This window comes from Crinia signifera, chromosome 3 (assembly GCF_055691185.1).
Source record: "Crinia signifera chromosome 3, ASM5569118v1, whole genome shotgun sequence".
Lineage (NCBI taxonomy): Eukaryota > Metazoa > Chordata > Amphibia > Anura > Myobatrachidae > Crinia > Crinia signifera.
In genome coordinates, this window is record NC_139219.1 from 80,496,568 (window position 1) to 80,519,553 (window position 22,986).

Here is a 22,986-nt window from a genome sequence, read left to right on the forward strand (position 1 = left end):
TATGCTGTCCTCGCTATGCAAATGAGCTCACTTTCTAGAAAGCACCCTCATTCTGTCTTTAAACTGAGAAAAGAAACCCCATTAAGCTGGGGCACACAAAAATTGAGACAAAACTCAGTTTTGCTCCTCTCCACGGAAATCTTTAGTAAAAGGCGAAAGATTTGTGCGTTCTGAAGAGAAACCAGAGCATGACCAAGATTTCACCTGTCGTCTGAGTGCCGTGCTGGCAGGCCTCACTCAGCTCAATGAGAGCACCCAACTTGAAATAAAAAAAGAGCAGATTGTTCACCAGGCTTCCCCTTGCTGTAGGAATCTTTGGCACTCCTTACCAATTGCTTCATATTTTGGAAATAATTAACACGGTCAAGAATTTACTGCATGGGAAGAAACAGACATATGCTGTCCTCGCTATGCAAATTAGCTCACTTTCTAGAAAGCACCCTCATTCTGTCTTTAAACTGAGAAAAGAAACCCCATTAAGCTGGGGCACACAAAAATTGAGACAAAACTCAGTTCTGCTCCTCTCCACGGAAATCTTTAGTAAAAGGCGAAAGATTTGTGCGTTCTGAAGAGAAACCAGAGCATGACCAAGATTTCACCTGTCGTCTGAGTGCCGTGCTGGCAGGCCTCACTCAGCTCAATGAGAGCACCCAACTTGAAATAAAAAAGAGCAGATTGTTCACCAGGCTTCCCCTTGCTGTAGGAATCTTTGTCACTCCTTACCAATTGCTTCATATTTTGGAAATAATTAACACGGTCAAGAATTTACTGCATGGGAAGAAACAGACATATGCTGTCCTCGCTATGCAAATGAGCTCACTTTCTAGAAAGCACCCTCATTCTGTCTTTAAACTGAGAAAAGAAACCCCATTAAGCTGGGGCACACAAAAATTGAGACAAAACTCAGTTTTGCTCCTCTCCACGGAAATCTTTAGTAAAAGGCGAAAGATTTGTGCGTTCTGAAGAGAAACCAGAGCATGACCAAGATTTCACCTGTCGTCTGAGTGCCGTGCTGGCAGGCCTCACTCATCTCAATGAGAGCACTTAACATGAAATAAAAAAGAGCAGATTGTTCACCAGGCTTCCCCTTACCAATTGCTTCATATTTTGGAAATAATTAACACGGTCAAGAATTTACTGCATGGGAAGAAACAGACATATGCTGTCCTCGCTATGCAAATGAGCTCACTTTCTAGAAAGCACCCTCATTCTGTCTTTAAACTGGGAAAAGAAACCCCATTAAGCTGGGGCACACAAAAATTGAGACAAAACTCAGTTTTGCTCCTCTCCACGGAAATCTTTAGTAAAAGGCGAAAGATTTGTGCGTTCTGAAGAGAAACCAGAGCATGACCAATATTTCACCTGTCGTCTGAGTGCCGTGCTGGCAGGCCTCACTAGGCTCAATGAGAGCACCCAACTTGAAATAAAAAAGAGCAGATTGTTCACCAGGCTTCCCCTTGCTGTAGGAATCTTTGGCACTCCTTACCAATTGCTTCATATTTTGGAAATAATTAACACGGTCAAGAATTTACTGCATGGGAAGAAACAGACATATGCTGTCCTCGCTATGCAAATGAGCTCACTTTCTAGAAAGCACCCTCATTCTGTCTTTAAACTGAGAAAAGAAACCCCATTAAGCTGGGGCACACAAAAATTAATACAAAACTCAGTTTTGCTCCTCTCCACGGAAATCTTTTTTTTTTTTTTTTTATATAACTTTTTATTGAAAATTTTCATGTACACAAACATACATATAATGGCAAAAAGAATGGATATGTAATTGCTTTGCACATTGTATAAGGAAGTTGAATACTGCTTGATCTTTAACAATAGGTCAGTTATACAATGTCAGAAATTGATAGCCAAATATTTTCTTTAACAATAGCATAGTATATTGAAATAGACGTAGAACAGACACATCGGGGGTGGGGTGAGGGAGGGGGGGGGGGAGGTTTGAGTTTAGTAAATGACTGGACAATTTGATAGCTTAATTTGGGTATTGCCGACTACGAATCGGACCAGGTAAAACAAGGAACAAATCTAGGAGCTCTCTTTGACATTTATTCTAACAATAGAGTATCTATGTCATTTAGGAAGGTATTGGCTAATTCGCTGTTTGAGTATTTCCTTTGGGAGGTACATTATGTAAGGCGTCAAAAAAATGAATAATGTCAGAGCTGAGTAAGTTAGTTCGAAGGTGAGTTTGGCAATAAGCCTTTCAAATGGGGTCCTGCCCTTACCCATTCTCCCTTATTAAAGAATCCCTGTATGGTGTTTCGTGCTTCTTCGTCCATACAATTTATGAAGGCATCCCATTTATCATGGAAGGATTTTGCGGACACCCCTGCGTTTATCATAAGGGTTTTCACATCAAAATATAGCAATTGTAATAGTTTGCCTATCAGTTCTCGTATTGTGGGCGCTGATTTTTTGGTCCAATGTATTAGAATGTTTTTTTTTGCTAAGGTTAGTGTAATCACTAGAAAGGGGACCCGACGTGGTGTGTGAGGAGCTAGGCTCCAAGAGCTAAAATCAAGGAGCAAACATGCCTCTGGTGTTGGCAACACTGATATCCCCAAACCCCTGTTGACATAAGCTACCACCTTTGCCCAATAGCGACGGATTTTTGAACACTCCCAGAAACAGTGATAGTATTTTGCATTTGCCATTTTGCACTTAGTGCAGTCACCTGATTCCGAATTCCCCGGCATCATAAATCTACGCTGGGCGGGGGTAATAAATGATCTATGCAATGTCTTTAGGTGGGTTTCTTGTAAGTAGGCAGAAGATAAGTATCGATTACATCTACCATAGTGAACTATTGTGGATGGAGACAGTTTACCAGGATCAGTAATATCTGTGGTCCATTTTGCTATTAAGTCCTGCGTAAGGGGTCTAGATTTATTTTTTGCCTCGACTAGGCATGGATATAAGTGTTTTATTCTATATTCTACAGTATCCCACGCCCGAAGTATAGCAGAGATAAGGTGTGTCTCCTTGCCCAGCAGGGGGCCCTTATCCAGTGACCGTACATAGTGTCTCACCTGAAGATAGAGATAGAAGGTGTTTTTTGGTAATATGAATTTCTCCTGAAGGTCAGCAAAAGGGACAACGTGTCCTCCTGGGTCGAACACCCTGCTTGCAAGGTCCACGCCAGCCTCAAGCCAGATCTTGAATGCAGGATTGGTCAAGGATGGGCTGAAACCGGGGTTTCCCCACAGAGGTAGGTAAGGCGAAATGTGGTAGTCCCGGTTAAGAAGTTTATTAATCCCCACCCAATTCTTGTATGTGTCTTTAAATAAGACATTTGCGAGTAAGCCTGGGGGAATATCAGAAGGTTTCATATGCAGTAGCGCCGCAGGTGAGAAAGGATGAAAGACTGCTCGGTCTAGTGCAGTGTCCGTATATGTAGACCTCCCCAGCAACCAGTCCCCTGCGTATCTGAAGAATATAGACTTAGAGTATAACTCAAAGTCGGGTATTCCTAAACCACCATGGGGCCGAGGAGATGTTAGTTTTGCAATCGAGATCCTGGCCCGTTGCCCTTTCCATAAAAATTTGGAGATTGCCGATGTTATCCTTTTAATGTCAGTGTTGAGTATGGCTATGGGGAGCATCTGAAGTGCATAAAACACCTTAGGAAAGATCACCGTTTTGACTGCCGCGGCTCTACCTAAGAGGGAGAGAGGAAAGCTGTTCCACGTATTCATCAGGTTAATCACTTTGGTAATTATGGGAGTGAAGTTTGATTTGTATAGGTGTTCCGTTGTGTTCGGAATTTGCACACCTAGATATTTAATCTGGGTCGCTTTAGTTTTTAATTGTGCCAACCTGGGGGAGGAAGAGGGATCGATCTTGTAGTGCCCCAAAATCATTATCTCAGATTTGTCGAGATTTACTTTGTAACCTGATTCATGACCAAAAGTTTCTATTATCGAAAGTATAACTGGAATAGACGTCATGGGGCTGGCGACATACAGCAGCATGTCGTCTGCGAAAAGTGAGACTTTAATCTCATGTCTTCCTATTTTAATACCTTGGAAATCAGGGGCGTTTCTCAGTTTCATCGCTAACGGCTCAATGGCCATAGCGAAGAGTAAGGGTGATAGAGGGCACCCTTGTCTGGTGCCTCTATGCAATTTAAAGTGATCTGATAATTGGCCATTGCACATTATTTGGGAAGTGGGTGAGGTATATAGTAGTTTAATATATTTGATAAATTTAGAGGGAATGCCGAATTCGTCCATTGTTTTATATAAATGGGGCCATAGCACAAGGTCAAAGGCCTTTTCTGCATCGAGGGACACAATGGCCCCTACAGGAGACATGCCTTCCCTTTTTTGTAGGTGTTGGACAGCCGCGATGACTTTCCTGACGTTGAGGACAGAATGTCGACCAGCGATGAACCCAGTCTGATCGGGATGGATAATGTCTGGCATGACACTTTTAAGTCTGTTAGTCAGTATTTTTGCCAGGATCTTATAGTCCGTGTTAAGCAAAGATATGGGCCTATAAGACCCTGGCAATGAGAGATCACGACCTTGCTTAGGTAGAATTTTGATATAGGCCGCGTTAAAATGTAAGGGGGGGATTTCAGATTGCAACATAGTGTTAAAGCAGTTTGTAAGGGGTTCTAGTATATGTTGAACCATGAATTTATAGAAATTACTTCCGTAGCCGTCCGGGCCAGGTGCTTTTCCTTGTTTTAAGGCCTTAATTGTATCAAGCACTTCTTTAGTGGTTATGGGGGCTGTGAGGTGTTCTGTCTTTTCCTTAGATAGGGTAGGGAGGCGAGGGGCTTCGCTGTCTGGGAGGACGTCTTCGGGGGTTTTAAAAGCTGTAGTGTTTTGGCAAGTCGGTACTGCATAAAGGGATGAATAAAAGTCTTTCATGGTACATGTTATTTGTTTGTTTGACCTTGTGTATGTCCCGTCAGGGAGTTTTAAGGGATGGACGGTAGTGGCCGACCTAGTTCCATGTAACATGTTGGTGAGAAGCTTTCCAGTCTTATTGCCAAATCTGTGATATCGGTAGTTTGTATTGTATAGGTTTTTATTTCCACATGAGTGCAAATATTCATTGAAATGGGTATTGGCTATGGTGTACTCGTGCTTATTAGATGGCGTAGGATCTTGTTGGTATTTGGTATATGTGTGAGTAAGGGTTTTTTGGAGTTTAAGGTAGGTGGTCGAATAAGATTTATTGAGTCTAGTTGTGTATGATAAAATGTTCCCTCGTATGACGGACTTTGCCGTTTGCCAGAAAAGGGGGGGGTTGCTATCAGCATGGGACTGGTTGCTGGATTGGAAGTCCTCCCAGCTGTCCTTTAACATCATTTTGAAACCTTCTGACGCTAGTAAATGGGCGGGGAATCTCCATATTTTATTATGAGAGGTTTCATCTGCCACATGAAGTTTAACCCATTGTAGTGCGTGATCAGATATAGTAATCGGCTCAATTTCAGCCGCAGATATTCTGGCAAGCAGGGTTTCGGAGAGGAGGATATAATCAATCCTAGAGAAATTATGGTGAGCTTTTGACTCACATGTAAACTCTTTAGATGTAGGATTAAGAGATCTCCATACATCAATCAATCCCAGGTGATTGGCTACCTGGGGGATCCCCAGGCCGGGCAAGGAGACACCACGTGTTGAACCAGTGGACCTGTCCAGGACCCGGTCTGATATTAAATTGAAATCTCCGCCAACTATCAGGTTTGTGTCGCTATAGGGAGTCAGCTCTTTGATTAATTGTTCAAAAAATCTCTTGTTGTAGGGTGTGGGGGCGTATACATTGCATAGTGTAAACTTTTTTGATTGAAGGGACACAAGAGCGATAGTATATCTTCCCTCAGGGTCGGAAATGACCTTGAGTACCTCGTGGGGTATGGACCTTTTAATTAAGATGACTACTCCTCTAGACTTGGAGTTGTATGGAGCAGATGCTAGTAGGCTCCAACCCAGCATTTGTAGTTTTAACACTTCCGTGTGGATTAAATGTGTTTCTTGTAAGAACAGCAGATCCAGATTTAATTTATTGCTATAGACCAATACTTTCCTTCTTTTCGCAGGGGAGTTAAAACCCCCTACGTTAAGAGAGCCTATTTTAAGTTCCGACATGTTTATTAATCAAGAAGATATAGCTACCCTTAACGATTTGTATAACTTGAACCCATCTCAGCCTAATATTCAGATCGGAGTAAATGCTAAGGAAAGAAACATGAAGGGAGGGGGAGACAGCATACAGCAATGAAATAACGAAATAAACATATAACATATTACAAGTGATGCGTTGAAATGATCCACATCTCAACAATACCGTAATGAAAGCTAATGGACTTCCGTAGCAATGGTAAGTTCCTACCATCTTAAGGATTTAACTAAACAAATTTAAACGTATCCGGAGCTAGGCTCCCTCCGTTCCCAACCGAGGAGATTTGGAGTGACTTTTTATAGTTTGTACGTTATCTTGCTAGATTTAAAACTTACATGGTAATTAACTAGGTGTACCATATTGAACTAGGAGTGAAAAGAGGGGGGGGTGGGTAAGTGGAGAGGAGGGTGAGGGGGGGGGGTTATTGAGAGAGATATGGGGGCGAGACCAGTCCAAATTTTCGCCATACTATATCTAGATATATGACTATATGCAGAACATGTTAGCGTGGATGATCATCATAAATCATTTCTTATCTGAGATGTCCTGGTCTACTTGGAGGTCTCGATGACGGAGGTATTCAGCCGCCTCTGCTGGTGATGTGAAATCGTAGTGAGTGTCTTTGTAGAAAATTCGGAGTTTCGCCGGATAGATAAGGGCAAATTTATTTTTGTCTGCAATCAGCCGACTGCAGATTGGTGAGAAGGCCCTGCGTGCCTTGGTCACTTCGGCAGAGAAGTCTTGAAAAAGTCTTATAGTCTTTCCTTCCCATTTCAGCATAGGTTGCTTCCTTGAAGCGTTCCATATTTCCATTTTGTGTGTATAGCTGAGGCATTTGAAAATGGTTACCCTCGGGCGTGTATCTTGGGGGCGAGGAGGGGGCCCTATTCTGTGGACTCTTTCAATGACCATGGTCGAGCAGGCCTCCTGGATTCCCAGCATTTGTGGCAGCGTTGTTTTTACAAAGTTGTCTAAGGAGGGTCCTTTCAGGGATTCGGGGAGTCCTACTATACGCAAATTGTTGCGTCTGGAGCGATTTTCGATTTCTTCAACCTTATTTATCAAGGTGTAGTTCTCCTTTTCAAGCCTTTTGATTTCGCATTGAGCGTTCGCCATATTTTGAGCCAAGGCCCCAATTCTGTTTTCTGTGGTGTCTACTCTTAAGCTTAGTTGTTGGAGTTGAGTCTTAATGTCCTTTACAGCTTTATTCAGAAGTGGCCCCATCGTTGAGGTGATTGCATCAACAAGATCTTCATATGTGAGGGCGTTGACCCTTTTACTGTCGGAGTCTGCATCTAGTGAGGTTGTAGTAGTTTTTTTTGAGGCAGGGGATGTGTCTATTGATTCAGTCTCGTCTTCCGTGGGGGGAATGATCCCTCTTTTTACCTGTCTCATGCTTTGCTGCGAGGAACGTTGGGGTTGCTGAGATGTGCTGTATTTGTCCATTATTACACCGCTGATCAGTGAAGAAGCAGTCTTTCAATATGTCAATATTATGGCCGGAGTGGTGGTCTTTTCAAAAAATCGCCTGTGATGGGACTGAGAGGTATCGGAAAAGGATGTTGTCTTTGCAGCGTATTATATAGGCAGTCCGCAAAAGTATTGGGTTGATAACTTGTGTCCACAAAAATGTTCGCTACCACGTGGATGGGAGGTCAGTTTCCAGTTTTTTTTTTTTTTCCCCCCTCTGTGTATAGGAAGAGGTACTGGTAGGGTGTACAGGAACTTAGAGGTTTAAACCCAGCTGTATTATGTTCTTTTTAACAGCTTCTCTAGTTTCACTTAAGTAGTATTCTAGAGCAGTATGGGGGGTAACTTCGCCTTCAGGTGTTTTATTTAGGCTTAGGTGGCGTTTTAGCAATGAGACAAGGGTGTCTGGGGGGGGGGGGGAGGGATATTGTTAGGAGCTTCCTTTCTCCCTCGAACCCTCTGTGGGATCTAATTAAGGATCCGGGACTTTAATTAGTGTAAAGGTACTTCCTCAGCTATACCACACGGTGCGAATGATGAATGGGCAAGCTCGCTGGAATTATGGTCGAAGATTTCTCAGAGTCTTTGAGTAAGGGAGTCCAAATAGTAGGGAGGAAATTATGTAGTTGGGGGTAGTTTAGGATGTTTGACCAACTTCAGGCGTTATTGTACCTGTACTTATATTTGTAGTCTCCTTAGACTGTGTCAATTTGCTGACTTATCTTGTTTGTTTGTTTTTTTATTTTGTTTTTTATTATTTTTTTTATTATTATTTATTTCCTTTTTCTTTCTTTCTTTTTTTTTTTTTATTTATTTATTTATTATATTTTTATTTTATTTTATTATTATTATTATTTTTTTTTTTTTTTTTTATTTACTTTAGTATTCAGTTCAGGCTGCAGGGATGGTCTCTGTTTGGATAATTCCCAAGAGGCTTTGGTGCAGAGGTTTAGAGGAGGGAGGGGATATGAAGTTTGCAGGGGCTGCTCAGTAGTGACTTCTAACTGCTGCCCTGGTGAGATGACGTCACTAGGCTCAAGCGCGATGTCCTGGGAGCAGTAGTGCGCCAGCAGAACTTCCCACGATGGTAAGCAGAGCTTCAGTACTAGCCTCCTGAGGGGGGGGGGATAGCGTGCGCTGGCGTTGATGTGCCGAGCCTGATGTTCTGGGCTGTGTAGTGCGCCACGCGTCAGTCTCCACGTGCGCAATCTGCTGTATTACCTGCCGTCTGTCGGCTGTTGGGATGCGGGGAGCCCGCCGTCACAGTGCTGGCGCTTGCAGGTCTGGATGTCTATCTTACTGTGTTCTGCCGCCGGAGGTGTAGGGGGTCTCGTCCCGCCGGGAGAGGCTTGTGGCGCGGTGATCGTTCTGCGAGCAGGCCGTCAGCGTCTCCGTTGCCGGGGGTGGCAGATTTCTTCTCTCGCCCACTTTGTGCTGTTAGTTATAGTCAGCGTCTCTCTGCAAGGGCACTCCAAAGTATTAGGGAGGCTTTTGGCCGTGTAAATTGGCTTTTTCCAGTCGGTTCAGGAGGGAGCCTTGGAGCAAGCAGCTACTCCATTGCTAACCGGAACCGGAAGTGCCACGGAAATCTTTAGTAAAAGGCGAAAGATTTGTTCGTTCTGAAGAGAAACCAGAGCATGACCAAGATTTCACCTGTCGTCTGAGTGCCGTGCTGGCAGGCCTCACTCAGCTCAATGAGAGCACCCAACTTGAAATAAAAAAGAGCAGATTGTTCACCAGGCTTCCCCTTGCTGTAGGAATCTTTGGCACTCCTTACCAATTGCTTCATATCTTTGGCACTCCTTACCAATTGCTTCATATTTTGGAAATAATTAACACGGTCAAGAATTTACTGCATGGGAAGAAACAGACATATGCTGTCCTCGCTATGCAAATGAGCTCACTTTCTAGAAAGCACCCTCATTCTGTCTTTAAACTGAGAAAAGAAACCCCATTAAGCTGGGGCACACAAAAATTGAGACAAAACTCAGTTTTGCTCCTCTCCACGGAAATCTTTAGTAAAAGGCGAAAGATTTGTGCGTTCTGAAGAGAAACCAGAGCATGACCAAGATTTCACCTGTCGTCTGAGTGCCGTGCTTTCAGGCCTCACTCAGCTCAATGAGAGCACCCAACTTGAAATAAAAAAGAGCAGATTGTTCACCAGGCTTCCCCTTGCTGTAGGAATCTTTGGCACTCCTTACCAATTGCTTCATATTTTGGAAATAATTAACACGGTCAAGAATTTACTGCATGGGAAGAAACAGACATATGCTGTCCTCGCTATGCAAATGAGCTCACTTTCTAAAAAAGCACCCTCATTCTGTCTTTAAACTGAGAAAAGAAACCCCATTAAGCTGGGGCACACAAAAATTGAGACAAAACTCAGTTTTGCTCCTCTCCACGGAAATCTTTAGTAAAAGGCGAAAGATTTGTGCGTTCTGAAGAGAAACCAGAGCATGACCAAGATTTCACCTGTCGTCTGAGTGCCGTGCTGGCAGGCCTCACTCAGCTCAATGAGAGCACCCAACTTGAAATAAAAAAGAGCAGATTGTTTACCAGGCTTCCCCTTGCTGTAGGAATCTTTGTCACTCCTTACCAATTGCTTCATATTTTGGAAATAATTAACACGGTCAAGAATTTACTGCATGGGAAGAAACAGACATATGCTGTCCTCGCTATGCAAATGAGCTCACTTTCTAGAAAGCACCCTCATTCTGTCTTTAAACTGAGAAAAGAAACCCCATTAAGCTGGGGCACACAAAAATTGAGACAAAACTCAGTTTTGCTCCTCTCCACGGAAATCTTTAGTAAAAGGCGAAAGATTTGTGCGTTCTGAAGAGAAACCAGAGCATGACCAATATTTCACCTGTCGTCTGAGTGCCGTGCTGGCAGGCCTCACTAGGCTCAATGAGAGCACCCAACTTGAAATAAAAAAGAGCAGATTGTTCACCAGGCTTCCCCTTGCTGTAGGAATCTTTGGCACTCTGTAGAGTTTTATTTTAGGGGTCATATATCTCTCTTTATCCCAATAATGGTTATTGAGATTGAAATATTATATAAAATATATTTATTATATCTTGGATTGATATAATAACATATATATTTGACATCTGCAATTATATTCTAATAGACCTTACAATACAATATGCAGAGTACTTGTCATAATTTGATTCCCCAAATATGAGAGTTCGAGACTTGTAATTTTAGCTCCAATTGGAGGATTTTATTTATAGGCAAACAAACCATACAGAATAATTGTAACACAGTAATTAATGTATATGCTATTATATATATATTTATATACGCCTCCTTGCTTATATTACCTAAAACAACATTAAACAATTGACAGACTTAAGACTGCTATAAAACTAACATAAATTGTAGACTTCAGTATTCCATAACTTTATCAACAACTGAACATTTATATCTACCATGATTACTCACTCACTCCAGCCCATCGCTTCTAGGTTCCGTTCCTCTCTCCTGCTCGTGGCTCACATCTCTCCTCCTGACTCACTGAATGGGTTTCTTGCTGACTGTCCGTGTGTGTCTGTGTGCGAATGTGTGTGAATGTCTACTCTATCTCTCTCCTTATATCACAAATACATGAATTGAAGTTCCCTGTTCTCATGACGTTATTGAATTTATGGATGCTAATGGTGACAGGGTCTCCTGCTTGTCTGGACTCTAGTGGTAATCTCCTTTGCGAGATCTCCTGTTCTGGTCTCTCCCTGTGCATCAATCTATTTTACACTCTTGTTGTCAAAATACACAATAGTGTCCTGTCTGTCCTGCAAAGTAACTTGGATGATGTACTAGCAGCTACATTCTCCAGATGGCTGGGGTCTGGCCCATAGTGTATACATTGCTTACTCCTTACAGCACAGACTACCTAAATACAAATATTGCTACATTCTGTAAACATTTAAATGATATACATATTCAATTTATAGCTACATTACTTTATAGTATCAAAATAATATTCAATTTCTATGCAAACAAAATTATATATGGTAACAACTCCTTACCAATTGCTTCATATTTTGGAAATAATTAACACGGTCAAGAATTTACTGCATGGGAAGAAACAGACATATGCTGTCCTCGCTATGCAAATGAGCTCACTTTCTAGAAAGCACCCTCATTCTGTCTTTAAACTGAGAAAAGAAACCCCATTAAGCTGGGGCACACAAAAATTGAGACAAAACTCAGTTTTGCTCCTCTCCACGGAAATCTTTAGTAAAAGGCGAAAGATTTGTGCGTTCTGAAGAGAAACCAGAGCATGACCAAGATTTCACCTGTCGTCTGAGTGCCGTGCTGGCAGGCCTCACTCAGCTCAATGAGAGCACCCAACTTGAAATAAAAAAGAGCAGATTGTTCACCAGGCTTCCCCTTGCTATAGGAATCTTTGGCACTCCTTACCAATTGCTTCATATTTTGGAAATAATTAACACGGTCAAGAATTTACTGCATGGGAAGAAACAGACATATGCTGTCCTCGCTATGCAAATGAGCTCACTTTCGAGAAAGCACCCTCATTCTGTCTTTAAACTGAGAAAAGAAACCCCATTAAGCTGGGGCACACAAAAATTGAGACAAAACTCAGTTTTGCTCCTCTCCACGGAAATCTTTAGTAAAAGGCGAAAGATTTGTGCGTTCTGAAGAGAAACTAGAGCATGACCAAGATTTCACCTGTCGTCTGAGTGCCGTGCTGGCAGGCCTCACTAGGCTCAATGAGAGCACCCAACTTGAAATAAAAAAGAGCAGATTGTTCACCAGGCTTCCCCTTGCTGTAGGAATCTTTGTCACTCCTTACCAATTGCTTCATATTTTGGAAATAATTAACACGGTCAAGAATTTACTGCATGGGAAGAAACAGACATATGCTGTCCTCGCTATGCAAATGAGCTCACTTTCTAGAAAGCACCCTCATTCTGTCTTTAAACTGAGAAAAGAAACCCCATTAAGCTGGGGCACACAAAAATTGAGACAAAACTCAGTTTTGCTCCTCTCCACGGAAATCTTTAGTAAAAGGCGAAAGATTTGTGCGTTCTGAAGAGAAACCAGAGCATGACCAAGATTTCACCTGTCGTCTGAGTGCCGTGCTGGCAGGCCTCACTCAGCTCAATGAGAGCACCCAACTTGAAATAAAAAAGAGCAGATTGTTCACCAGGCTTCCCCTTGCTGTAGGAATCTTTGGCACTCCTTACCAATTGCTTCATATTTTGGAAATAATTAACACGGTCAAGAATTTACTGCATGGGAAGAAACAGACATATGCTGTCCTCGCTATGCAAATGAGCTCACTTTCTAGAAAGCACCCTCATTCTGTCTTTAAACTGAGAAAAGAAACCCCATTAAGCTGGGGCACACAAAAATTGAGACAAAACTCAGTTTTGCTCCTCTCCACGGAAATCTTTAGTAAAAGGCGAAAGATTTGTGCGTTCTGAAGAGAAACCAGAGCATGACCAAGATTTCACCTGTCGTCTTAGTGCCGTGCTGGCAGGCCTCACTCAGCTCAATGAGAGCACCCAACTTGAAATAAAAAAAGAGCAGATTGTTCACCAGGCTTCCCCTTGCTGTAGGAATCTTTGGCACTCCTTACCAATTGCTTCATATTTTGGAAATAATTAACACGGTCAAGAATTTACTGCATGGGAAGAAACAGACATATGCTGTCCTCGCTATGCAAATGAGCTCACTTTCTAGAAAGCACCCTCATTCTGTCTTTAAACTGAGAAAAGAAACCCCATTAAGCTGGGGAACACAAAAATTGAGACAAAACTCAGTTTTGCTCCTCTCCACGGAAATCTTTAGTAAAAGGCGAAAGATTTGTGCGTTCTGAAGAGAAACCAGAGCATGACCAAGATTTCACCTGTCGTCTGAGTGCCGTGCTGGCAGGCCTCACTCAGCTCAATGAGAGCACCCAACTTGAAATAAAAAAGAGCAGATTGTTCACCAGGCTTCCCCTTGCTGTAGGAATCTTTGGCACTCCTTACCAATTGCTTCATATTTTGGAAATAATTAACACGGTCAAGAAGTTACTGCATGGGAAGAAACAGACATATGCTGTCCTCACTATGCAAATGAGCTCACTTTCTAGAAAGCACCCTCATTCTGTCTTTAAACTGAGAAAAGAAACCCCATTAAGCTGGGGCACACAAAAATTGAGACAAAACTCAGTTTTGCTCCTCTCCACGGAAATCTTTAGTAAAAGGCGAAAGATTTGTGCGTTCTGAAGAGAAACCAGAGCATGACCAAGATTTCACCTGTCGTCTGAGTGCCGTGCTGGCAGGCCTCACTCAGCTCAATGAGAGCACCCAACTTGAAATAAAAAAGAGCAGATTGTTCACCAGGCTTCCCCTTGCTGTAGGAATCTTTGGCACTCCTTACCAATTGCTTCATATTTTGGAAATAATTAACACGGTCAAGAATTTACTGCATGGGAAGAAACAGACATATGCTGTCCTCGCTATGCAAATGAGCTCACTTTCTAGAAAGCACCCTCATTCTGTCTTTAAACTGAGAAAAGAAACCCCATTAAGCTGGGGCACACAAAAATTGAGACAAAACTCAGTTTTGCTCCTCTCCACGGAAATCTTTAGTAAAAGGCGAAAGATTTGTGCGTTCTGAAGAGAAACCAGAGCATGACCAAGATTTCACCTGTCGTCTGAGTGCCGTGCTGGCAGGCCTCACTCAGCTCTATGAGAGCACCCAACTTGAAATAAAAAAGAGCAGATTGTTCACCAGGCTTCCCCTTGCTGTAGGAATCTTTGGCACTCCTTACCAATTGCTTCATATTTTGGAAATAATTAACACGGTCAAGAATTTACTGCATGGGAAGAAACAGACATATGCTGTCCTCGCTATGCAAATGAGCTCACTTTCTAGAAAGCACCCTCATTCTGTCTTTAAACTGAGAAAAGAAACCCCATTAAGCTGGGGCACACAAAAATTAAGACAAAACTCAGTTTTGCTCCTCTCCACGGAAATCTTTAGTAAAAGGCGAAAGATTTGTGCGTTCTGAAGAGAAACCAGAGCATGACCAAGATTTCACCTGTCGTCTGAGTGCCGTGCTGGCAGGCCTCACTCAGCTCAATGAGAGCACCCAACATGAAATAAAAAAGAGCAGATTGTTCACCAGGCTTCCCCTTGCTGTAGGAATCTTTGGCACTCCTTACCAATTGCTTCATATTTTGGAAATAATTAACACGGTCAAGAATTTACTGCATGGGAAGAAACAGACATATGCTGTCCTCGCTATGCAAATGAGCTCACTTTCTAGAAAGCACCCTCATTCTGTCTTTAAACTGAGAAAAGAAACCCCATTAAGCTGGGGCACACAAAAATTGAGACAAAACTCAGTTTTGCTCCTCTCCACGGAAATCTTTAGTAAAAGGCGAAAGATTTGTGCGTTCTGAAGAGAAAGCAGAGCATGACCAAGATTTCACCTGTCATCTGAGTGCTGTGCTGGCAGGCCTCACTCAGCTCAATGAGAGCACCCAACTTGAAATAAAACAGAGCAGATTGGTCACCAGGCTTCCCCTTGCTGTAGGAATCTTTGGCACTCCTTACCAATTGCTTCATATTTTGGAAATAATTAACACGGTCAAGAAATTACTGCATGGGAAGAAACAGACATATGCTGTCCTCGCTATGCAAATGAGCTCACTTTCTAGAAAGCACCCTCATTCTGTCTTTAAACTGAGAAAAGAAACCCCATTAAGCTGGGGCACACAAAAATTGAGACAAAACTCAGTTTTGCTCCTCTCCACGGAAATCTTTAGTAAAAGGCGAAAGATTTGTGCGTTCTGAAGAGAAACCAGAGCATGACCAAGATTTCACCTGTCGTCTGAGTGCCGTGCTGGCAGGCCTCACTCAGCTCAATGAGAGCACCCAACTTGAAATAAAAAAGAGCAGATTGTTCACCAGGCTTCCCCTTGCTGTAGGAATCTTTGGCACTCCTTACCAATTGCTTCATATTTTGGAAATAATTAACACGGTCAAGAATTTACTGCATGGGAAGAAACAGACATATGCTGTCCTCGCTATGCAAATGAGCTCACTTTCTAGAAAGCACCCTCATTCTGTCTTTAAACTGAGAAAAGAAACCCCATTAAGCTGGGGCACACAAAAATTGAGACAAAACTCAGTTCTGCTCCTCTCCACGGAAATCTTTAGTAAAAGGCGAAAGATTTGTGCGTTCTGAAGAGAAACCAGAGCATGACCAAGATTTCACCTGTCGTCTGAGTGCCGTGCTGGCAGGCCTCACTCAGCTCAATGAGAGCACCCAACTTGAAATAAAAAAGAGCAGATTGTTCACCAGGCTTCCCCTTGCTGTAGGAATCTTTGGCACTCCTTACCAATTGCTTCATATTTTGGAAATAATTAACACGGTCAAGAATTTACTGCATGGGAAGAAACAGACATATGCTGTCCTCGCTATGCAAATGAGCTCACTTTCTAGAAAGCACCCTCATTCTGTCTTTAAACTGAGAAAAGAAACCCCATTAAGCTGAGGCACACAAAAATTGAGACAAAACTCAGTTCTGCTCCTCTCCACGGAAATCTTTAGTAAAAGGCGAAAGATTTGTGCGTTCTGAAGAGAAACCAGAGCATGACCAATATTTTACCTGTCGTCTGAGTGCCGTGCTGGCAGGCCTCACTAGGCTCAATGAGAGCACCCAACTTGAAATAAAAAAGAGCAGATTGTTCACCAGGCTTCCCCTTGCTGTAGGAATCTTTGGCACTCCTTACCAATTGCTTCATATTTTGGAAATAATTAACACGGTCAAGAATTTACTGCATGGGAAGAAACAGACATATGCTGTCCTCGCTATGCAAATGAGCTCACTTTCTAGAAAGCACCCTCATTCTGTCTTTAAACTGAGAAAAGAAACCCCATTAAGCTGGGGCACACAAAAATTGAGACAAAACTCAGTTTTGCTCCTCTCCACGGAAATCTTTAGTAAAAGGCGAAAGATTTGTGCGTTCTGAAGAGAAACCAGAGCATGACCAAGATTTCACCTGTCGTCTGAGTGCCGTGCTGGCAGGCCTCACTCAGCTCAATGAGAGCACCCAACTTGAAATAAAAAAGAGCAGATTGTTCACCAGGCTTCCCCTTGCTGTAGGAATCTTTGGCACTCCTTACCAATTGCTTCATATTTTGGAAATTATTAACACGGTCAAGAATTTACTGCATGGGAAGAAACAGACATATGCTGTCCTCGCTATGCAAATGAGCTCACTTTCTAGAAAGCACCCTCATTCTGTCTATAAACTGAGAAAAGAAACCCCATTAAGCTGGGGCACACAAAAATTGAGACAAAACTCAGTTTTGCTCCTCTCCACGGAAATCTTTAGTAAAAGGCGAAAGATTTGTGCGTTCTGAAGAGAAACCAGAGCATGACCAAGATTTCACCTGTCGTCTGAGTGCCGTGCTGGCAGGCCTCACTCAGCTCAATGAGAGCACCCAACTTGAAATAAAAAAAGAGCAGATTGTTCACCAGGCTTCCCCTTGCTGTAGGAATCTTTGGCACTCCTTACCAATTGCTTCATATTTTGGAAATAATTAACACGGTCAAGAATTTACTGCATGGGAAGAAACAGACATATGCTGTCCTCGCTATGCAAATGAGCTCAATTTCTAGAAAGCACCCTCATTCTGTCTTTAAACTGAGAAAAGAAACCCCATAAAGCTGGGGCACACAAAAATTGAGACAAAACTCAGTTTTGCTCCTCTCCACGGAAATCTTTAGTAAAAGGCGAAAGATTTGTGCGTTCTGAAGAGAAACCAGAGCATGACCAAGATTTCACCTGTCGTCTGAGTGCCGTGCTAGCAGGCCTCACTCAGCTCAATGAGAGCACCCAACTTGAAATAAAAAAGAGCAGATTGTTCACCAGGCTTCCCCTTGCTGTAGGAATCTTTGGCACTCCTTACCAATTGCTTCATATCTTTGGCACTCCTTACCAATTGCTTCATATTTTGGAAATAATTAACACGGTCAAGAATTTACTGCATGGGAAGAAACAGACATATGCTGTCCTCGCTATGCAAATGAGCTCACTTTCTAAAAAAGCACACTCATTCTGTCTTTAAACTGAGAAAAGAAACCCCATTAAGCTGGGGCACACAAAAATTGAGACAAAACTCAGTTTTGCTCCTCTCCACGGAAATCTTTAGTAAAAGGCGAAAGATTTGTGCGTTCTGAAGAGAAACCAGAGCATGACCAAGATTTCACCTGTCGTCTGAGTGCCGTGCTGGCAGGCCTCACTCAGCTCAATGAGAGCACCCAACTTGAAATAAAAAAGAGCAGATTGTTTACCAGGCTTCCCCTTGCTGTAGGAATCTTTGGCACTCCTTACCAATTGCTTCATATTTTGGAAATAATTAACACGGTCAAGAATTTACTGCATGGGAAGAAACAGACATATGCTGTCCTCGCTATGCAAATGAGCTCACTTTCTAGAAAGCACCCTCATTCTGTCTTTAAACTGAGAAAAGAAACCCCATAAAGCTGGGGCACACAAAAATTGAGACAAAACTCAGTTTTGCTCCTCTCCACGGAAATCTTTAGTAAAAGGCGAAAGATTTGTGCGTTCTGAAGAGAAACCAGAGCATGACCAAGATTTCACCTGTCGTCTGAGTGCCGTGCTGGCAGGCCTCACTCAGCTCAATGAGAGCACTTAACATGAAATAAAAAAGAGCAGATTGTTCACCAGGCTTCCCCTTGCTGTAGGAATCTTTGTCACTCCTTACCAATTGCTTCATATTTTGGAAATAATTAACACGGTCAAGAATTTACTGCATGGGAAGAAACAGACATATGCTGTCCTCGCTATGCAAATGAGCTCACTTTCTAGAAAGCACCCTCATTCTGTCTTTAAACTGAGAAAAGAAACCCCATTAAGCTGGGGCACACAAAAATTGAGACAAAACTCAGTTTTGCTCCTCTCCACGGAAATCTTTAGTAAAAGGCGAAAGATTTGTGCGTTCTGAAGAGAAACCAGAGCATGACCAATATTTCACCTGTCGTCTGAGTGCCGTGCTGGCAGGCCTCACTCAGCTCAATGAGAGCACCCAACTTGAAATAAAAAAGAGCAGATTGTTCACCAGGCTTCCCCTTGCTGTAGGAATCTTTGGCACTCCTTACCAATTGCTTCATATTTTGGAAATTATTAACACGGTCAAGAATTTACTGCATGGGAAGAAACAGACATATGCTGTCCTCGCTATGCAAAGGAGCTCACTTTCTAGAAAGCACCCTCATTCTGTCTTTAAACTGAGAAAAGAAACCCCATTAAGCTGGGGCACACAAAAATTGAGACAAAACTCAGTTTTGCTCCTCTCCACGGAAATCTTTAGTAAAAGGCGAAAGATTTGTGCGTTCTGAAGAGAAACCAGAGCATGACCAAGATTTCACCTGTCGTCTGAGTGCCGTGCTGGCAGGCCTCACTCAGCTCAATGAGAGCACCCAACTTGAAATAAAAAAGAGCAGATTGTTCACCAGGCTTCCCCTTGCTGTAGGAATCTTTGGCACTCCTTACCAATTGCTTCATATTTTGGAAATTATTAACACGGTCAAGAATTTACTGCATGGGAAGAAACAGACATATGCTGTCCTCGCTATGCAAAGGAGCTCACTTTCTAGAAAGCACCCTCATTCTGTCTTTAAACTGAGAAAAGAAACCCCATTAAGCTGGGGCACACAAAAATTGAGACAAAACTCAGTTTTGCTCCTCTCCACGGAAATCTTTAGTAAAAGGCGAAAGATTTGTGCGTTCTGAAGAGAAACCAGAGCATGACCAAGATTTCACCTGTCGTCTGAGTGCCGTGCTGGCAGGCCTCACTCAGCTCAATGAGAGCACCCAACTTGAAATAAAAAAGAGCAGATTGTTCACCAGGCTTCCCCTTGCTGTAGGAATCTTTGGCACTCCTTACCAATTGCTTCATATTTTGGAAATAATTAACACGGTCAAGAATTTACTGCATGGGAAGAAACAGACATATGCTGTCCTCGCTATGCAAATGAGCTCACTTTCTAGAAAGCACCCTCATTCTGTCTTTAAACTGAGAAAAGAAACCCCATTAAGCTGGGGCACACAAAAATTGAGACAAAACTCAGTTTTGCTCCTCTCCACGGAAATCTTTAGTAAAAGGCGAAAGATTTGTGCGTTCTGAAGAGAAACCAGAGCATGACCAATATTTCACCTGTCGTCTGAGTGCCGTGCTGGCAGGCCTCACTCAGCTCAATGAGAGCACCCAACTTGAAATAAAAAAGAGCAGATTGTTCACCAGGCTTCCCCTTGCTGTAGGAATCTTTGGCACTCCTTACCAATTGCTTCATATTTTGGAAATTATTAACACGGTCAAGAATTTACTGCATGGGAAGAAACAGACATATGCTGTCCTCGCTATGCAAAGGAGCTCACTTTCTAGAAAGCACCCTCATTCTGTCTTTAAACTGAGAAAAGAAACCCCATTAAGCTGGGGCACACAAAAATTGAGACAAAACTCAGTTTTGCTCCTCTCCACGGAAATCTTTAGTAAAAGGCGAAAGATTTGTGCGTTCTGAAGAGAAACCAGAGCATGACCAAGATTTCACCTGTCGTCTGAGTGCCGTGCTGGCAGGCCTCACTCAGCTCAATGAGAGCACCCAACTTGAAATAAAAAAGAGCAGATTGTTCACCAGGCTTCCCCTTACCAATTGCTTCATATTTTGGAAATTATTAACACGGTCAAGAATTTACTGCATGGGAAGAAACAGACATATGCTGTCCTCGCTATGCAAAGGAGCTCACTTTCTAGAAAGCACCCTCATTCTGTCTTTAAACTGAGAAAAGAAACCCCATTAAGCTGGGGCACACAAAAATTGAGACAAAACTCAGTTTTGCTCCTCTCCACGGAAATCTTTAGTAAAAGGCGAAAGATTTGTGCGTTCTGAAGAGAAACCAGAGCATGACCAAGATTTCACCTGTCGTCTGAGTGCCGTGCTGGCAGGCCTCACTCAGCTCAATGAGAGCACCCAACTTGAAATAAAAAAGAGCAGATTGTTCACCAGGCTTCCCCTTGCTGTAGGAATCTTTGGCACTCCTTACCAATTGCTTCATATTTTGGAAATAATTAACACGGTCAAGAATTTACTGCATGGGAAGAAACAGACATATGCTGTCCTCGCTATGCAAATGAGCTCACTTTCTAGAAAGCACCCTCATTCTGTCTTTAAACTGAGAAAAGAAACCCCATTAAGCTGGGGCACACAAAAATTGAGACAAAACTCAGTTTTGCTCCTCTCCACGGAAATCTTTAGTAAAAGGCGAAAGATTTGTGCGTTCTGAAGAGAAACTAGAGCATGACCAAGATTTCACCTGTCGTCAGAGTGCCGTGCTGGAAGGCCTCACTAGGCTCAATGAGAGCACCCAACTTGAAATAAAAAAGAGCAGATTGTTCACCAGGCTTCCCCTTGCTGTAGGAATCTTTGTCACTCCTTACCAATTGCTTCATATTTTGGAAATAATTAACACGGTCAAGAATTTACTGCATGGGAAGAAACAGACATATGCTGTCCTCGCTATGCAAATGAGCTCACTTTCTAGAAAGCACCCTCATTCTGTCTTTAAACTGAGAAAAGAAACCCCATTAAGCTGGGGCACACAAAAATTGAGACAAAACTCAGTTTTGCTCCTCTCCACGGAAATCTTTAGTAAAAGGCGAAAGATTTGTGCGTTCTGAAGAGAAACCAGAGCATGACCAAGATTTCACCTGTCGTCTGAGTGCCGTGCTGGCAGGCCTCACTCAGCTCAATGAGAGCACCCAACTTGAAATAAAAAAGAGCAGATTGTTCACCAGGCTTCCCCTTGCTGTAGGAATCTTTGGCACTCCTTACCAATTGCTTCATATTTTGGAAATAATTAACACGGTCAAGAATTTACTGCATGGGAAGAAACAGACATATGCTGTCCTCGCTATGCAAATGAGCTCACTTTCTAGAAAGCACCCTCATTCTGTCTTTAAACTGAGAAAAGAAACCCCATTAAGCTGGGGCACACAAAAATTGAGACAAAACTCAGTTTTGCTCCTCTCCACGGAAATCTTTAGTAAAAGGCGAAAGATTTGTGCGTTCTGAAGAGAAACCAGAGCATGACCAAGATTTCACCTGTCGTCTTAGTGCCGTGCTGGCAGGCCTCACTCAGCTCAATGAGAGCACCCAACTTGAAATAAAAAAAGAGCAGATTGTTCACCAGGCTTCCCCTTGCTGTAGGAATCTTTGGCACTCCTTACCAATTGCTTCATATTTTGGAAATAATTAACACGGTCAAGAATTTACTGCATGGGAAGAAACAGACATATGCTGTCCTCGCTATGCAAATGAGCTCACTTTCTAGAAAGCACCCTCATTCTGTCTTTAAACTGAGAAAAGAAACCCCATTAAGCTGGGGCACACAAAAATTGAGACAAAACTCAGTTTTGCTCCTCTCCACGGAAATCTTTAGTAAAAGGCTAAAGATTTGTGCGTTCTGAAGAGAAACCAGAGCATAACCAAGATTTCACCTGTCGTCTGAGTGCCGTGATGGCAGGCCTCACTCAGCTCAATGAGAGCACCCAACTTGAAATAAAAAAGAGCAGATTGTTCACCAGGCTTCCCCTTGCTGTAGGAATCTTTGGCACTCCTTACCAATTGCTTCATATTTTGGAAATAATTAACACGGTCAAGAATTTACTGCATGGGAAGAAACAGACATATGCTGTCCTCGCTATGCAAATGAGCTCACTTTCTAGAAAGCACCCTCATTCTGTCTTTAAACTGAGAAAAGAAACCCCATTAAGCTGGGGCACACAAAAATTGAGACAAAACTCAGTTCTGCTCCTCTCCACGGAAATCTTTGGTAAAAGGCGAAAGATTTGTGCGTTCTGAAGAGAAACCAGAGCATGACCAAGATTTCACCTGTCGTCTGAGTGCCGTGCTGGCAGGCCTCACTCAGCTCAATGAGAGCACCCAACTTGAAATAAAAAAGAGCAGATTGTTCACCAGGCTTCCCCTTGCTGTAGGAATCTTTGTCACTCCTTACCAATTGCTTCATATTTTGGAAATAATTAACACGGTCAAGAATTTACTGCATGGGAAGAAACAGACATATGCTGTCCTCGCTATGCAAATGAGCTCACTTTCTAGAAAGCACCCTCATTCTGTCTTTAAACTGAGAAAAGAAACCCCATTAAGCTGGGGCACACAAAAATTGAGACAAAACTCAGTTTTGCTCCTCTCCACGGAAATCTTTAGTAAAAGGCGAAAGATTTGTGCGTTCTGAAGAGAAACCAGAGCATGACCAATATTTCACCTGTCGTCTGAGTGCCGTGCTGGC

The 22,986-nt window shown here is 42.7% G+C and overlaps 36 non-coding genes and 1 pseudogene across 36 annotated transcripts; all 37 read right to left on the reverse strand.

Annotated features, from left to right (window-relative positions):
• Window positions 1-74: 74 nt before the first annotated feature.
• Window positions 75-190, reverse strand: LOC146065113 (U5 spliceosomal RNA). Its single transcript, XR_014472013.1, has one exon. It is a non-coding gene; the product is annotated as a U5 spliceosomal RNA (small nuclear RNA).
• A 279-nt stretch (window positions 191-469) lies between these two features.
• LOC146065594 (U5 spliceosomal RNA) lies at window positions 470-585 on the reverse strand. Its single transcript, XR_014472429.1, has one exon. It is a non-coding gene; the product is annotated as a U5 spliceosomal RNA (small nuclear RNA).
• A 278-nt stretch (window positions 586-863) lies between these two features.
• Window positions 864-979, reverse strand: LOC146065114 (U5 spliceosomal RNA). The gene has a single exon (XR_014472014.1). It is a non-coding gene; the product is annotated as a U5 spliceosomal RNA (small nuclear RNA).
• Window positions 980-1,232: 253 nt separating this feature from the next.
• On the reverse strand, window positions 1,233-1,348 carry LOC146065115 (U5 spliceosomal RNA). The gene has a single exon (XR_014472015.1). It is a non-coding gene; the product is annotated as a U5 spliceosomal RNA (small nuclear RNA).
• A 7,854-nt stretch (window positions 1,349-9,202) lies between these two features.
• LOC146065963 (U5 spliceosomal RNA) lies at window positions 9,203-9,246 on the reverse strand (annotated as a pseudogene).
• Window positions 9,247-9,570: 324 nt separating this feature from the next.
• LOC146065116 (U5 spliceosomal RNA) lies at window positions 9,571-9,686 on the reverse strand. Its single transcript, XR_014472016.1, has one exon. It is a non-coding gene; the product is annotated as a U5 spliceosomal RNA (small nuclear RNA).
• Window positions 9,687-9,965: 279 nt separating this feature from the next.
• On the reverse strand, window positions 9,966-10,081 carry LOC146065117 (U5 spliceosomal RNA). Its single transcript, XR_014472017.1, has one exon. It is a non-coding gene; the product is annotated as a U5 spliceosomal RNA (small nuclear RNA).
• Window positions 10,082-10,359: 278 nt separating this feature from the next.
• Window positions 10,360-10,475, reverse strand: LOC146065118 (U5 spliceosomal RNA). The gene has a single exon (XR_014472018.1). It is a non-coding gene; the product is annotated as a U5 spliceosomal RNA (small nuclear RNA).
• Window positions 10,476-11,791: 1,316 nt separating this feature from the next.
• On the reverse strand, window positions 11,792-11,907 carry LOC146065119 (U5 spliceosomal RNA). Its single transcript, XR_014472019.1, has one exon. It is a non-coding gene; the product is annotated as a U5 spliceosomal RNA (small nuclear RNA).
• A 278-nt stretch (window positions 11,908-12,185) lies between these two features.
• On the reverse strand, window positions 12,186-12,301 carry LOC146065735 (U5 spliceosomal RNA). Its single transcript, XR_014472551.1, has one exon. It is a non-coding gene; the product is annotated as a U5 spliceosomal RNA (small nuclear RNA).
• A 278-nt stretch (window positions 12,302-12,579) lies between these two features.
• On the reverse strand, window positions 12,580-12,695 carry LOC146065120 (U5 spliceosomal RNA). Its single transcript, XR_014472020.1, has one exon. It is a non-coding gene; the product is annotated as a U5 spliceosomal RNA (small nuclear RNA).
• Window positions 12,696-12,973: 278 nt separating this feature from the next.
• On the reverse strand, window positions 12,974-13,089 carry LOC146065122 (U5 spliceosomal RNA). Its single transcript, XR_014472021.1, has one exon. It is a non-coding gene; the product is annotated as a U5 spliceosomal RNA (small nuclear RNA).
• A 279-nt stretch (window positions 13,090-13,368) lies between these two features.
• LOC146065534 (U5 spliceosomal RNA) lies at window positions 13,369-13,484 on the reverse strand. Its single transcript, XR_014472379.1, has one exon. It is a non-coding gene; the product is annotated as a U5 spliceosomal RNA (small nuclear RNA).
• A 278-nt stretch (window positions 13,485-13,762) lies between these two features.
• Window positions 13,763-13,878, reverse strand: LOC146065123 (U5 spliceosomal RNA). The gene has a single exon (XR_014472022.1). It is a non-coding gene; the product is annotated as a U5 spliceosomal RNA (small nuclear RNA).
• A 278-nt stretch (window positions 13,879-14,156) lies between these two features.
• Window positions 14,157-14,272, reverse strand: LOC146065124 (U5 spliceosomal RNA). The gene has a single exon (XR_014472023.1). It is a non-coding gene; the product is annotated as a U5 spliceosomal RNA (small nuclear RNA).
• A 278-nt stretch (window positions 14,273-14,550) lies between these two features.
• LOC146066193 (U5 spliceosomal RNA) lies at window positions 14,551-14,666 on the reverse strand. The gene has a single exon (XR_014472889.1). It is a non-coding gene; the product is annotated as a U5 spliceosomal RNA (small nuclear RNA).
• A 278-nt stretch (window positions 14,667-14,944) lies between these two features.
• On the reverse strand, window positions 14,945-15,060 carry LOC146065702 (U5 spliceosomal RNA). The gene has a single exon (XR_014472523.1). It is a non-coding gene; the product is annotated as a U5 spliceosomal RNA (small nuclear RNA).
• A 278-nt stretch (window positions 15,061-15,338) lies between these two features.
• LOC146065125 (U5 spliceosomal RNA) lies at window positions 15,339-15,454 on the reverse strand. Its single transcript, XR_014472024.1, has one exon. It is a non-coding gene; the product is annotated as a U5 spliceosomal RNA (small nuclear RNA).
• Window positions 15,455-15,732: 278 nt separating this feature from the next.
• On the reverse strand, window positions 15,733-15,848 carry LOC146065595 (U5 spliceosomal RNA). Its single transcript, XR_014472430.1, has one exon. It is a non-coding gene; the product is annotated as a U5 spliceosomal RNA (small nuclear RNA).
• A 278-nt stretch (window positions 15,849-16,126) lies between these two features.
• LOC146065788 (U5 spliceosomal RNA) lies at window positions 16,127-16,242 on the reverse strand. The gene has a single exon (XR_014472601.1). It is a non-coding gene; the product is annotated as a U5 spliceosomal RNA (small nuclear RNA).
• A 278-nt stretch (window positions 16,243-16,520) lies between these two features.
• Window positions 16,521-16,636, reverse strand: LOC146065126 (U5 spliceosomal RNA). Its single transcript, XR_014472025.1, has one exon. It is a non-coding gene; the product is annotated as a U5 spliceosomal RNA (small nuclear RNA).
• Window positions 16,637-16,914: 278 nt separating this feature from the next.
• LOC146065128 (U5 spliceosomal RNA) lies at window positions 16,915-17,030 on the reverse strand. Its single transcript, XR_014472026.1, has one exon. It is a non-coding gene; the product is annotated as a U5 spliceosomal RNA (small nuclear RNA).
• Window positions 17,031-17,309: 279 nt separating this feature from the next.
• On the reverse strand, window positions 17,310-17,425 carry LOC146066209 (U5 spliceosomal RNA). The gene has a single exon (XR_014472905.1). It is a non-coding gene; the product is annotated as a U5 spliceosomal RNA (small nuclear RNA).
• Window positions 17,426-17,734: 309 nt separating this feature from the next.
• Window positions 17,735-17,850, reverse strand: LOC146065129 (U5 spliceosomal RNA). The gene has a single exon (XR_014472027.1). It is a non-coding gene; the product is annotated as a U5 spliceosomal RNA (small nuclear RNA).
• Window positions 17,851-18,128: 278 nt separating this feature from the next.
• Window positions 18,129-18,244, reverse strand: LOC146066210 (U5 spliceosomal RNA). The gene has a single exon (XR_014472906.1). It is a non-coding gene; the product is annotated as a U5 spliceosomal RNA (small nuclear RNA).
• Window positions 18,245-18,522: 278 nt separating this feature from the next.
• On the reverse strand, window positions 18,523-18,638 carry LOC146065130 (U5 spliceosomal RNA). Its single transcript, XR_014472028.1, has one exon. It is a non-coding gene; the product is annotated as a U5 spliceosomal RNA (small nuclear RNA).
• Window positions 18,639-18,916: 278 nt separating this feature from the next.
• Window positions 18,917-19,032, reverse strand: LOC146065131 (U5 spliceosomal RNA). Its single transcript, XR_014472029.1, has one exon. It is a non-coding gene; the product is annotated as a U5 spliceosomal RNA (small nuclear RNA).
• Window positions 19,033-19,310: 278 nt separating this feature from the next.
• On the reverse strand, window positions 19,311-19,426 carry LOC146065132 (U5 spliceosomal RNA). The gene has a single exon (XR_014472030.1). It is a non-coding gene; the product is annotated as a U5 spliceosomal RNA (small nuclear RNA).
• A 278-nt stretch (window positions 19,427-19,704) lies between these two features.
• LOC146065134 (U5 spliceosomal RNA) lies at window positions 19,705-19,820 on the reverse strand. The gene has a single exon (XR_014472031.1). It is a non-coding gene; the product is annotated as a U5 spliceosomal RNA (small nuclear RNA).
• A 278-nt stretch (window positions 19,821-20,098) lies between these two features.
• On the reverse strand, window positions 20,099-20,214 carry LOC146065135 (U5 spliceosomal RNA). The gene has a single exon (XR_014472032.1). It is a non-coding gene; the product is annotated as a U5 spliceosomal RNA (small nuclear RNA).
• Window positions 20,215-20,467: 253 nt separating this feature from the next.
• On the reverse strand, window positions 20,468-20,583 carry LOC146065136 (U5 spliceosomal RNA). The gene has a single exon (XR_014472033.1). It is a non-coding gene; the product is annotated as a U5 spliceosomal RNA (small nuclear RNA).
• Window positions 20,584-20,861: 278 nt separating this feature from the next.
• Window positions 20,862-20,977, reverse strand: LOC146065736 (U5 spliceosomal RNA). Its single transcript, XR_014472552.1, has one exon. It is a non-coding gene; the product is annotated as a U5 spliceosomal RNA (small nuclear RNA).
• A 278-nt stretch (window positions 20,978-21,255) lies between these two features.
• On the reverse strand, window positions 21,256-21,371 carry LOC146065137 (U5 spliceosomal RNA). The gene has a single exon (XR_014472034.1). It is a non-coding gene; the product is annotated as a U5 spliceosomal RNA (small nuclear RNA).
• A 278-nt stretch (window positions 21,372-21,649) lies between these two features.
• LOC146065138 (U5 spliceosomal RNA) lies at window positions 21,650-21,765 on the reverse strand. Its single transcript, XR_014472035.1, has one exon. It is a non-coding gene; the product is annotated as a U5 spliceosomal RNA (small nuclear RNA).
• Window positions 21,766-22,044: 279 nt separating this feature from the next.
• Window positions 22,045-22,160, reverse strand: LOC146065729 (U5 spliceosomal RNA). Its single transcript, XR_014472545.1, has one exon. It is a non-coding gene; the product is annotated as a U5 spliceosomal RNA (small nuclear RNA).
• Window positions 22,161-22,438: 278 nt separating this feature from the next.
• LOC146065667 (U5 spliceosomal RNA) lies at window positions 22,439-22,554 on the reverse strand. Its single transcript, XR_014472493.1, has one exon. It is a non-coding gene; the product is annotated as a U5 spliceosomal RNA (small nuclear RNA).
• A 278-nt stretch (window positions 22,555-22,832) lies between these two features.
• Window positions 22,833-22,948, reverse strand: LOC146065139 (U5 spliceosomal RNA). The gene has a single exon (XR_014472036.1). It is a non-coding gene; the product is annotated as a U5 spliceosomal RNA (small nuclear RNA).
• Between the last annotated feature and the right edge of the window lie 38 nt (window positions 22,949-22,986).